At 33.3% G+C, this 14630-nt stretch overlaps 1 protein-coding gene across 2 annotated transcripts in view; it reads right to left on the bottom strand.

Moving 5' to 3' along the window:
• Positions 1-12835, bottom strand: part of LOC106466367 (putative N-acetylated-alpha-linked acidic dipeptidase) — a 92598-nt gene extending 79763 nt beyond the window's left edge. For both annotated transcript variants that reach the window (XR_002612186.1, XM_013926647.2), the window contains exon 1: positions 12730-12835. The gene's annotated coding sequence lies outside the window, so the exon portion shown is untranslated. The remainder of the gene's footprint in view (positions 1-12729) is intronic.
• Positions 12836-14630: the final 1795 nt, after the last annotated feature.

The raw sequence follows: 14630 nt of genomic DNA, 5'->3' as shown, positions 1-14630 counted from the left end.
GATTCGAGGCGGTTGTAACAAACATATCAATTGCAAGATAAATCAGCATCCAAGTAATAATAATCATGTGGATGAAACTTAACGACAGAATAACCCGAGGGTTTCATGTATACTTTTATCGTGGCTCGCTCAAGTTCAAAAGTATACAAGATTTTAAATAACAATAGAAGACTGTTTTGTCAACATTGTTTTATCTTGGATGGCAGGTGACCTTTTGGACTGATTGTCAATATTTTATTCTTACATTGTGAACCATAGATTTTAAAATGCTTTTCATGCTCTGCTAATCAGCTATTATTTGACAACATGTTTAAAGTAATGAGAATACATATTATCCATAGTATTAAAAAGAAAGCAATATAAAGACATCACATATACAATGCCAAGATTGGCTACTATTAGACAAGTTCACTAAATTTTGGGTAATCTAGTAAATGTCTGTTATACAAACAACCATTAAAGATCTTTTATCTAATAGTACATTGCCCCTCATATTATCTGTCACGACCTCTATCTGTTTTACTAATGATCTTTTTTTGTTTTCTAACTATTGATAGTTTTTTACTACTTTTTAACATTTTCAGCTCTGACTGAAGGATAGAAACCATTTGCACTGGATACGAAACACAACTTCAGACAAATGTGTTTTTTTTCACTCTACCTGGCATTTCAGTTTAGGACTTCTTCAAAGGTCTTTAAACACTCCAGATTACAAAACTAATTTTAAATTATAGAAAGTAGTTTTTGATAACTTTCTTGACAGGAAATTTAAGGAATCTCTTTTCAATCAGTCCAAATGCCCTTCAATTAACAGATACAATGCCTGGCCCCTATAAAACTATTATTATTTCATATAAGATTTTTTTTTAACATTTATGATATCGATCTCTAATCCATTCAACAATACCTTCAGTACACTTCACTGTACACCATTCTATTATATTGTTATAGTTTTCTATTCTTTTTGGTTATTATTAGTTAAAATCAGTAACCTGTGATGTTCCTAGACCCTTGAAATAGGCAAAAGCCAAAACATCGGGTAAAGTGATCAAAACATTTATCTGAAGTTGTTTGTCATTTTCATTGCATATTGATAGCTTTGTCTTACAAATAAGTACCTTCCATAAGCTTCTTTGTTAGCCACAGTTAGTCAGTCAGATTTCCCAATATTTGCAGATTCTCAAATGCCTGTACTCATATATCTATTATACTTTTCACAAGTTATTGTGTTCAGACCCATATTTATATTTTGTGTAAATTTCTTTTCCACTGCTTGTATTGACCTTATAAATTGCATTCTCAATAATTATGTTACAACAGCGGAAGTCACGCGACGCTGGGTGCATGTGCGCTGGAGTTTCTCAAAGGATCATGAATTATCGAGGAATCCCGCGAATGTCCGAGTGTTTGCCAGACACCCTCTTTTTTAGTATAAAAGCCCGGCAAATAAAGCCAGCAATAAATAGATATGCAGACCGAAGAGATAGATAATTGAGTCAAACAAACAGTAAGCACCGTAAGTATGTGAATAACTGTGATTTATAGCGTGTGTTATAAAAGTTGTTAAGTGTATTACAAAGTTTGTATCAAGAAAGAATAAACTTGTTTTAATCAAAAAAGGATTTGTATCACTGAAGTTTCTCGGAAAGAATTTCTACAAGAAATTAACAAACAAGCAGATACATAACAATTACTTTCTGTTATGAGGGTTTTGTTATTGTTTACAATACCTTGCTGAATTTAAACAAATATAATTTTAAAATTTAATAAAAAGTGAAATACGTTTCATAACTACATGTTATGTTATAAAGAATCAAGCTAATTTCAATACTGCACCAAAAGGAAGGTTTATTTTGAGATAATTTAATTAAATATTTCAATCCATTCGTGTTATTCATAATTCAAGAAAAGATATTTGATTGTTGTCATCTTATGCCTTTTAATGAAGATGGGAACAATGACAGGAAAATAATATAATAGCCAATGCTCGGTGAGAGGTTTTCAATTATAAAATTTTTGTTGTTGTTCTCAATTTGATATTTATTTTATTACCTCGTCTCAATAGTTACTATTTGCAAATAGTCAATAATATTGTAGGTCCATTTTATTGTTGTTCTTTCTACATGCTGTTATAATACACTTTCATCTCATCATTTAATTTCTGTTGTGCATATATTGGTGTATAAACAAATTTTTATAATAATGGAATGTATGAAAAGTGACCCGAAAAATGGGGCTAACTCAGTAACCCGTGGCCCGATTTTAACAAAACTTGTTTTATTCTGTTTTTATTCTCATTTCTATTCATTTCATTACAAATATGGCAGTATTGTGTGCCATTTTGCTGTATTTAATTACAGACAAGCACACACGCACACAAACAATCTCAGAGTTTTAGTAGTATATTCATAACACATTAACAACACTGCTGATAGGACAAGATAATATTTAGGCTTTATAACACATTAACAACACTGCTGATAGGACAAGACAAGATTTAGGCTTTATAACACATTAACAACACTGCTGATAGGACTAGATAAGATTTAGGATTTATAACACATTAACAACATCATTGATATATTAACATAACTTTTAAGGATAACAAGGGACTTCTTAATGTTAGTCCATCAAGGTTGTCCTATCTACGAAACTAAATTAAACACTTCAAAACCAGCCTTTATCATTTAAATGTTTATCATGCCTTCCCTTAAACTTTCTTAAAGTTATTACATCCACCACATCTATAAGCAATCCTTTCCAAAAATTAACTACCCTGTTAGAAAAATATAGCTGTCTTAGCTGAAGATGACACCTACCCTGCCAAAATCAATATTTGTTTGCCTTGTCTTACCATTTTCACCATTAACTATACAAAAAAAAAAAAGATGCATAAACACTATCAATTTCTTCAATAATCTTAAAAATCTCAATCAGATACCCTCTAACTTTTTTTTTTAATATTAAACAATTTCAGAGATATTAACCTGATCTTGTATGACAACCTTTCCATCCCAGGTATCCTAGTAGCCCTCCTCTGAGGCCTTTCCAACAATTCAATGTCCTTCTTAAGGTAAGTCACCCAAGACTGAATACAATACTCCAAAAAAGTGTAAATAGCGGCCTATACAATGAAATTATTAACTCTCTGGATTTATACTCAATATTTCTGTGAATACAATCTAAGACCCTATTTGCTGTACAACTAGCAACAGCACAGTGCTTGGATGGCTTAAGAGACTGATCAACCAAAACATCAAGATCCTTCCATAACACTGTTAAGATTATTCCCATCAAAAGTACAAGTTAAATCATGATAACATAAATGCAATACCTTGCACTTGAAAATTAGCTAATTTACTTAAATTCTTTTACTTTTTGACAGATAATTCACATACCTTTTGAACTTTAAAGAATTTAGATGAAGATCTCATATAATGCAAAAGTAAAAAAAATATGTATAATGATGTGTAATGCATGATTCAACATTCCCCAAATTTCAACACATCAATTATAATGAATATAAGCTACAGTTCATAATGAACTTAAAGAAAGGGTAACTTTGCAACATGGTTTCTGTGTGTTTACATATGCATAACTATGTTTAGTTTAGCCTATCTTTTTGTAATTTACAGACATTTTCTTTAACACTGAAAACACTTAACAAACAGGCTAGGCAAAGTAAAAACCTACCCGTAGCAAATTGCAATAGAAAGTTCTCATATATTTCCTTAAAGTACAAATATAATGTTAAAAACATATCAAAAGTTTACCAAAAAAAAAAGTAGTGGAAAATAGTAAAATATGGTTTATATTTTTAGCTACTTTCCAGAAATGTTTGTGTCTGCCCCGACAAAGAGCACTCCAGATTCTAGTTTTAACTAAATTATTCTTTATCTTTTAAGAGCTAGATGCAAGTTTTCAGAGAAAAGGATTATAGAAGTAACCTATTTCTTTATCCAAGAATTATGCACGACCTATATAAAAAAGTTCCAAATGGAACTTGTATTGGCTTATATAGAATATTCAAGTATTCAGAATATCTTGGTCAAATGTTAAATTTAGAAATACTAATGAAATGAACCATGTTTTATCTTTGTACAATGAAGGACCAATAAGAAATATTTTTTAACTGACTTGACAACAGGAGAATATTGAAATTTATATTAGATATTTCTTACGATATATCATATTTCAAGATTATATTATATTAGGCCAGTTACGATCAGTTATGTTGTAAATCATTTTATCCAATGTTAATTATGTTTACTTTTTACATATCATGTACATTTCATAATTATTTTTATAGTTATCAAAGATTAATCACGGATGAATACAAGTGTATTTTGTGTAGTGAAGTTCCCTCCAGTACAGATAAAACCTCAACATTACACCGGAAAGGTTGTCACAGTCTAGCCAAGGCAGGTCATATCAAATGAGGTGCAACTGCTCCAAAGCCTGGATATATAGTCCATGTTGTTTACAGGCAACAGTATATAAATCCTAAGATAATGGAAACTGATAAAAGAAAGAGAAGCACATCTAATGAGGTACAATGCTCACTACATTCTGCCAGTACCTCATTCACAATGTAGAAAGAATGTCTCTCTGTGGATTGCCAGGCCCGTATGATGGTAGAAAACCTGATTATGTCATTATTCTTGTCAGAACTATGGACTTTAAAGAAACAATTCTCAATGTATGTAGCAAATATGACACTGACTGGACAAGAAAAGTAAAATATCAACTGATGTTTGCCAATGATTTGTGGTGTAAACTTTAGAACTAGAAGAGAAATACCACCTAGCTTTAAAACTTCTGATATTATGTCTCACCCATGAGCAAAGAAATCACATGCCGGGAGGCTAAAGGATGAAGCATTTGTCAAATTAACCAAATACCTAGAGGAAAATGATGACGAGACATAACTATTGATAACATAATTGTAAAAATGAGAGACTTCTCTGATGGCAACTACTTCAGCTTTATCCACATGAAAAATAAATTGCTAGATTATTTTGGTGATAATACTGTTATTGCAGATGTGAATGGCAAAAAGAAAGTAGTTACATTCAAGAGTACTACATCAAAAATCTAACCTATATAAAAGCCAGTATGTGTCATGTCATGCTTGATTTATCGAAATAGGAGGAGTCATAAAAGGTAAAATGCATTTATCCAGATAAAATAGTTTGATTACTGTCTGCCAATTGTGATTTTAGTGACAGGGTGCAAGGGGGCTGTGAGGGGTAAAGGAACAAAAAATTACACACTTACATTGATTCTTGTTTTGTTGGTTAATATCAAAATATTACTACCAATATTATATAATCTATTGGTCAGTGGTTGAAAGCAAAATTACTGACCTAGAAGATTTTCACAAACTTTAAAGTTCTAAAATATAACAGGTTGAACAAAATTAAGATGTTTTACTTAATATTGTTGTTTTTTTTCATTTCAGATCAGTTTTGTAGGACAATGAAAAAATATGAAAGTGGTGCAGAAATGAGAAAGCATTCCAAATTGCAAGAAGAAGCTGTCAAAGAGTACAAATCAATCTGACTTCCTAGTTAGACATCTTCATCAATGTGAATCAGAAAATGACCACGCTGATAACCAGGCTGTTGGACCAGGACCAGCTACAGATACAAAAGGTAATACTCCAAAAGAAACTGATAATAAACTGATAGAGCAAACAGTGGAACCACAACTGCCAACTGAATCTGATGCCGATAATAATGAAAAAGGGGTCCACAGCTGGAAGAGCCTCCACATCACAAATCGACATTGGACTTATTGATAAGAGGATTAGAATTGACACTGAATCATTACTAAAAGTTCAGGACTTTGAAGTACCAACTGATGTTCCCAAGGATAAGGATAATCACTTATTTCCAACTCACCTTTTTACAGTAACACTGACAAATGGAGAGAAATATAAACGAGACTGACTGTGTTGGAGTCAAGTGAAGCAATCACATGAGTGTATTAACCAGTCATCCAGGATGGAGTATTGAGAAAGGGTAGAGAAAATTAAAGGATAGGATTCCAAGTCATAAAAATTCTAACTTACACAAGGAAAACTATATTGCATAGAAAGAAGCAAGTAAGGCAGCAAGAGTGGTGCTTTAACTTCAGTTGACAGTTATATTGCTGACCAGCTCAAGTCTGAAAGTAACAAATAGAAGAAAATTCGTCATTGCATTCTTGATATCATCCTATTTTTATTAGAGAGGGGGCTCGCTTTCCGTGGTTTTTCTGAACAAATTAGCGATAGCCATAATGAAAATTTTTTGGGTATTGTTGAGCTTCTAAGCAAATAGGATTCAGTATTAGCTGAACATGTTACACGTATGGAATGCACAAGAGAATGAAACATGGCTCTAAGTATACTACCTATCAAATAAAATACAAAATGAGTTCATTGAAATCTGTGGATGATTGGTATGGATTGTGCTGAAGCCTGCAGTGAAGCTATAACATTCTTTGGAATCATACAGAAAATATTCAATGTCTTCAGTTCAAGTCCCCAGTGGTGGGAGATACTAAAAGAACACCTTCCTATCTCATTGCATAAAATGTCAAAGACAAGGTGGTCAGCGAGAATTGACTGTGTAAGACCAGTTGCACAGCATTTGGATAGTGTTAGAAATGCAGTGGCAGAGCTGAGGGAAGTTACTAATTTAACAGCAGAGTGCAAGTCTGATTTTCAGGGTATCAAAAAATACTTGGATACCTTTGAACATGTACTGATATCAGCCATTTGGATTAAAGTTCTCACAATGATCCATGAGGTCAACTTGGTAATAGAATCTCGTGATGCCACATTAGATGTAAAAAGGGACAACATTGACCAACTACGGGCAGATATCCTGAAACTGAGAGAGAAATGGAATGATATACTTGAAGAAGCACGGCATGTGTCAATCAAAATTGGTGTGCCAGATAGACTATATGGCACACCAGATAGTTTTGCTAGATGCTGAAAATTAGTTCAGGGTGAATGTGTTCAACATAATTGACTGTTATCCATGGCCTTTCACGTCATTTTTCTGCAGTCAGGGACATTTGTGGACTTTTTATTTTTTGTGGCACTTTAAGCAGTTACATAAGAATGAGTTGTTACAAAAATCTAATCAGTTTCAGTTGCGATACCCAAGTCATATTTCAAGTGACATTCAGAGTGAAGTGCTTCTTCTTAAAAGAATTTTTGATGTGAATTTCAAACTCGATGCTGTGTTACCGAAGAAAATTTATGGACAAATATTGAACTTGAGATTGGGCAATGTTTTCCCAAATGTCTTCATCACGTTGTACATTTTTCTGTCATTGCTAGCAATAGTGGCCTCTAATGAGAGGAGCCTCAGTGTCCTAAAACAAATTAAGTCATACTTTTGGTCCACAACGATGCAAGAATTGATTAGCAATTTTGAACATCAACATGAAAAGGCAAAGTTGCTTGATTTTTCTGGTGTAATTGATGAATTTGCCCAAAGAAAAGCATGGAAAGCATTTCTGAATGTGAAATGTGAAGAAGTGATGACCACTTCTGATCTGAAATTCTGAATACAGAATAAACATGAATGTACTATTGTATTTACTGCTTCTTATTACAGTACTGTACTCTGTTGTCTTATATACATTTTGAATAAAATTGCTTGCCATTACTTTTTTTATAAATCGTTCTAGTTCTTTTATTTGTTTCTGTTACATCATGTACACTACATGTACAAGTAACCCCATACATAAATCATATGAATTTAGCACTGATTACAAAAATACTTAATGAGCAGTTTCAAATGGGGCCTACATTTCCCATCTGGCCTGGGCCTATTACCAGCTTTGCACAGGTCTGGATGCTGCTCTGAACACAAAGTTTACTGCACAAGCTTTGTCAGTCGATCTATAACTTGCAGCTGAAAGTAGTCTATCAATTGAAGCAGGTAACACATAGGAAGATATATATTATCTTCTATTCTAATCAGTTTTGATACAGGGCCTATAGTTAGTTAAAAACAACTTTGATTATCCAGTAACATTATTTTTAGGAAATAATCAACATGAAAGCACTGACATTCATGATCTAAATATGTCTGGAAATGTAGGTACCATCTCAAGGTTTATAAACACATATTATTTTAATACTTTATTCTTAAACTTTTATTTACTTTTCAGATAACAGCACAGTGACAAATATATCAAGTAACCAGAAACCAACGAACAACACAAGGACACTACATCTGCACACATGGCAAAAGACTTGGAAGATATCAACCAATTGCTATCATTCCTGTCTCAAAAGAACTCATTTCATAGAGAGAAACTTCTACATAATACAGTTACTGGTGTAGAGGTATCTGTGGATGTAAATGCTTTCCTTGTAAAAGAAATTGGGCACAAGATCATCAAGGCTATGGAAAGAAAGACAGTCAATAAAGTGAGCTTCAAAAACAAGCTTCAAGCTATCACCATGAATACCAAGAACAGAGTAAATATTCAAGGAGATGTTCAAGTCGATCCACACCTCTTGTTCCAGTGGCTTGTAACTGCTGGAACAAGGTGAGATGAGTTGTGCTCATACCCAATGGTTCTGTTCGAGTCCAGAGATGGTAATGAGGGGTTACAAAAAACATGCTGGCTGATGCCATGTGATCTGATAACCTAAATGCAGAACCACCCAGCTCTTGTGGTTATGTGATGGATGGTGGTGCTCTATTGCATAGGGTCTCTTGGAAAAAACGTCAAACTTGGGATAAAATCATATTGGGATATCAAGCTTACATTCTTGAGCACTATGGTGAAGCTTCAGTTGTCTTTGATACCTATGGAAAACAATCAACTAAAAATGCAGAACACATGAAAAGAGCAGCTACTGGAAAGGGCAGTCAGAAAGCTTTCAATACAGAAGAAAGCTTTCCTGGCAAATGAAAACAACAAAGCAAAGTTTGTTAAGATGGTGGATGCAATGTTATGAATGCAGGAGATGAAGGTGATGCTGGCCTCCTCACTGTGAAAATTGCTATCGCAATGTCTGAAACAAAGGAACTGGTAGTTGTTGCAGATGACACGGACCTACTTGTACTGCTGTGTTACTATGCAAATAATGACATTTATTAGACACAAGAGCCTAAACAAACCTCAACAAGAGTAAGGTGTTGGAGTATAAAAGTTACTAGAGCAAAACTAGGGAATATGTGTGAAAACCTGCTCAACTTTCATACAATTTTGGGGTGTGATACAGTCTCTAAACCTTTCAACCTAGGTAAACAGCTAGTACTAAACTGCAAAGATTTCCAATTTTACAAACAGGCATTCACCTTCATGGATTCAAATGCAACCAAAGAAGATATAATTTTCTGTGGTGAAAGAGCCTTGATAATATTGTATGGTGATAGCATCAGTCAGAAAATAAATGACCTTAGACTCATTTGATTTTGCAAAAAAGTTCCTCCTACTGATATTGTACAGCCAAAGGTGATACTACCAACTAGTTCATCAATGTCATACCACAGCTTGAGGGTATACCTGCAGATACAGAACTGGTTGGGAAATCACCTTAATCCTGAAGATCTACACTTCAAGCTCCTCAATGGAAGATATTATCTTATCATAATGGACATGCCCCCTGCACCAAAGGAGCTCCTCAAAGCCATCCAATGCAATTGCAAAACAGAATGCTAAACCATGAGATGTTCCTGCCAGCACAAAGGACTAGAGTGCTCCTTTACATGTGGAGAGTGCAAGGGGGCATGCATCAATGCCATTGTGGGAGTAGAGGAGGTGGATGAGATTGATGAAGATTGTGATGATTAGAGAGCATCATTACATTTGATTTGATGTTGTCAGTGTAATCTTTTACTCTTAACTTCAACCTTTTTAGTAATACAAGTGCCTGTGTTATAAATGATAATTTACTCTATGAATTAAAAAATTCAACTATCACTATCATATATATATATATATATGAATAAGTTACAAGAGAGATTAAGAAGGTTATGTACCAGAAGTTAAAATTTTTTTTCAGCTTATACTGGTCACTTTTGTATTATATATCTAATCCCCAACTTTGGTGTTATAATTTTGACTCTTCTACTAAATATTTTTGATATGTTTTTATCTTAGATACATAGATTCTAACAATATATAAGAACTTTCTGTTGCAATTCGTTACGAGTTGCCCAAAGATTTTCCACAGAATGCCTAGGCTAAAGATATAACTTTGGATTTTTAACAAATTGATCCATCTTTAGTTGACTTGAATAATATTTCTATAAGTTGACATATTATTACATTCATCATTACTTTCACTCATAACTTCTTATAAATCATAAACTGTTAAATCTGTGCATCATATAAATATGAATGTTTCAAAAACTACATGAAAACAATATCTACTGTTTAAGTTTTTTCAATATTATTGCAGCAATAATCAATGAAGATTTACTTTACAGAAAAAATACAACATTATAAAATTGATTCAAAAATATTGTGATTCATGGTATTTATTTAGCTCTTCAGGTTTCACTATAAATTGTCTTGTTCATTGAAATTTTCACTTAAAGGTATTATCATTACTAGTGATGGTATTGGTATAATTGATAAAAACTAAATAACATTCAAGGACAGCAAAGGACCTTTTGTTTCACGTAGGCTGTCCTATCCATTATTTAAATACACCTTAAAAAATCCCTCAAACCCATCCCTTATTATTCAAATATTTATCGATCTTTCCCTTAAACTTCCTTAAATTAACTGCATCCACTACATCTGAAGGCAACCCATTCCAGAGGCCAACCAACCTGTTAGAAAAATAAAGCTGTCTTAGCTGAAGATGACTTCTTCCCAACACAAATATAATATAAATATGAAAAAAGATAATGCATTAACACTATCAATTCCCTTAACAATCTTAAACACCTCAATCAGATCCCCTCTAACTCTTCTGTTTTCAAGAGAAAACAAGTTCAGAGATCTTAACCAATCTAAGTATGGTGACCTTTCTATCTAGTGACCTAGTAGCCCTCCCCTGAACTCTTTCCAACAATTCAATGTATTTTCTAAGGTAAGGATTCCAAAACTAAACACAATACTCCAAATGCACCTAACCAATAACCTATACAATGACATAATAACCTCTTTAGACTTGTAAGTTGTATTCAATATTTCTGTATATAAAACCAAAAATTCTGTATACTCTACAACTAGCGACAGGGCATCAACCAGCACACCAAGATCTTTTTCTTTTATAACACTGTTAAAAATATTCCCATCAAAATTATATTCATATTTCAAATTGTGATATCCCACATGCATTACCTTGCATTTATTATAATTAAAACCCATCTGCCATTTATTTGCCCAACTCAATAAATAATCCAAATCCTTTTATAACACAGTAGCATCCTCCTCACAGCTAGCAACACTCAAAACTTTAATGTCATCAACAAATTTGAATAATCTATTGACCATTCCTTTATCTATGATGTTGGTGTAAAGTCCTGAGGTACCCCACTCATAAAATTAATCCAGTTTGATTGAATTTTATTTATAACAACCCTTCCACCTAGCTAGTTTTCTATCCATTGAACCAACCTATCCTCCACATCTACAAAGATGACTAGGCCCTCATTACTATTGATATTACTATTAATATTAGTTCTACGTACCACAAGTAGAACTAATAGTAATAATACTACTAATAATAATATTATTTTATTTCAGCATCTGTGATTCACACAACATCACTGTAGCTAGGATTGTATAGTTGAGTTCATCAATTAAAATGTAAATTAAAGGTGAAACAAAAAATACATAAGTTACACACAAGCACTAAGTAAATTACTGGGTCATTCTCTTGATGTTAGTTGTTACTTTTAAAAGCAACAGAAATACAGAATATGTTGTCTCTGCAGACCACAGTGTAGTGTAGCCAGTATGCCTTACTAATAGTAATACTACTAGTAGTACTACTTCCACTGTGTTCCAGCCCACTTGTGGCCTGGCACTAGTAATAATAAACAACATCGAATATTACCAGTGTAATAAAATTATTTAGAAAACAGGGTGAATACAGAATAGCCTTATAAGCTATTACCACTACCAGTAATGTAATCAGCATTCAACTTACACTTTACAGTAGTCACTACCACAGCACCTATTTATAAAAAAAATGCCATACTCCAACAGGTGGGATACTAACATTCCATTATATTTAACTTATAGTAAGACTGTTACTGTTAAAAATACCAGAACAAAAAGGCAACGTTCTTATTAGTAACGTTGAAATAATATTAATATTAAGTAATATTATTAAGTGTTAACGTTAGTCTGACTTGCTGACACTGACTTACTTATATTGTTATATATATTTATAGTTGCAAGTTACATACAACTTAAGTTACAAAATGAAACAGTTTCACTGTTTTACTTATACTTTTCGAGTTTTAGGTGGAAACCAAGGGTGCCGGCAGAAAAAAATTAGGGGGGGTCAAGTAACTCAGGTTTGAAAAAATTATGAAATCGAAATACAAATACGTTATGATTTTCCAATAACATAGAAGAAAAATTTTACATATCTAGTCATTTTTTTTTTCTTTCTGAAAATCCAGGAGGGTCAAGTGACTCCCTTGCCCCTTCCTGCGGGCGCCCATGGTGAAAACATAGGTTTTTACTAGAAATCTTGAACTTTTTATATTCATTACAGAAATTAGTAACACCAAACAAACTTACTAAGTTTCGCACGTCAGTTTTCGTTGTTTTTTCACAATTAGATTAGCTAAAATATCGCATAAATAACAATTAAATTTAAGACATACTAAAACGTACGTTATGTTACTTTCGCGGTAAACAACTTCATACGTTTTTTCAAGTAAATCTATTAGCCCACCCTCGTAGCAATATAATAAACATTTAAAATATAAAAATAAAATATCTGGAAAAATGAATAAAGGTATTAAACAATAAACTTTTTTATGTATAATTTCTGTCTAAATGGAACTTAAACCCGTGTCTGTTTAAAATATGTTTGAAAAGCAAAATTGTTTGTTTGTTTGGAATTCAGCCCAAAGCTACACAAAGGCTATCTGCTCTAGTCGTCCCTGATTTAGCAGTAATAGATCAGAGGGAACGCAGCTAATCAACACCACCCATCGCCACTTACTCGAATAGTGGGATTGATCATACATTACAACGCCCTCACGGATAAAAGGACGAACAAGTTTTGAAGGGGGATTCGAACCCGCTGTTGCGTCAGCGAGGTCACGTGACTAGTATCACGCCACCTGTTTCTAGAAATATCCTGTTCCTTCAAGAATGCCTTAGCATTTACTAGATATGTGTTAGTCTGATATATATATATATATATATAAGCCGGTCACAACGTGACGGGGAAACAGTGCAATGAGTAATTGAATGTATGCGGATAAAATATTGTTGGCCACGTGACACGTGAGCGTTTGTTAAAGAGCGACTGTTGAAATTAAGTGTATCGTAAAGTTGTATTCGGAAAGAATAAACCAGTTTTATTGAAGAAAGGACTTGTGTCGCTAAAGTTTCGTCGGAACGAATTTACGGAAAATTAACTAACGAACGGAGACGTAACAAATTGGTGTCAGAAGTAGGATAAAAAAAATGGAAACGAGAAGCGGCAAATCAAGCTACAGCATAGCAGATTTGATGGCAGCAATACAAGTGCAGCAAAAGAAACAAGTAGAACGAGAAAAGAAACAAGAAGAACGAGAAAAGAAACATGAAGAGGAGAGATTACAACAGTTGTTGCAGGAAAATAAAAGAAACAAGAAGAAAGATTACAGAAGTTGCAAGAAAACCTACAACAATGGCAGCTCGAACAGCAAAATAAACAAGAGAGATTACAGCAGTTGTTAGAGGAAAAAGAAAAGAAACAAGAAGAGAGATTACAGCAGTTGTTGGAGGAAAAAGAAAAGAAACAAGAAGAGAGATTACACCAGTTGTTTGAGGAAAAAGAAAAGAAACAAGAAGAGGGACAACAGCAGTTGCAAGAAAATATGCAACAGTGGCAGCTTGAACAACAAAATAAAAAAAAGAGAGAAGTTACAGCAATTGTTGGAGGAAAAAGAAAAGAAACAAGAAGAGAGATTACAACAGTTGTTGGAGGGAAAGAAAAGAAACAAGAAGAACGAGAAAAGAAACAAGAAGAAAAATTACAGAATTAGCAAGAAAACCAACAACAATGGCAACTCGAACAGCAAAATAAACAAGAGAGACTACAGCAGTGGTTGGAGGAGAAAGAAAATAAACAAGAAGAGAAGTTACAGCAGTTGTTAGAAGAGAAATAAAATAAACAAGAAGAGAAGTTACAGCAGTTGTTGGAGGAAAAAGAAAAGAAACACGAAAAGAGACTACAGCAGTGGCAACTGGAACAAGAAAGGAAACAATAAGTACAAACGGAAAACATTAGTAAAGTTAAAAGCGAATTAAATACATTAAGGATGATCTATTGTCTTTTACACAAGGAGGAATGCATTAACCGATGACTACCGGTACTAACTTTCTTAGTAGGCAATGCAAGTGTGCATTTGTGAATTGAAAAATTTTGTAATTTCTTTCTTACTATCATTACATAGTAAGACCCACACTTCTGTTGTTGTTTT

The sequence above is a fragment of the Limulus polyphemus genome, unplaced genomic scaffold (genome assembly GCF_000517525.1).
Source record: "Limulus polyphemus unplaced genomic scaffold, Limulus_polyphemus-2.1.2 Scaffold2238, whole genome shotgun sequence".
NCBI lineage: Eukaryota > Metazoa > Arthropoda > Merostomata > Xiphosura > Limulidae > Limulus > Limulus polyphemus.
Note: the sequence above shows the minus strand (reverse complement) of the source record. Positions and strands in the feature narration are given on the sequence as shown.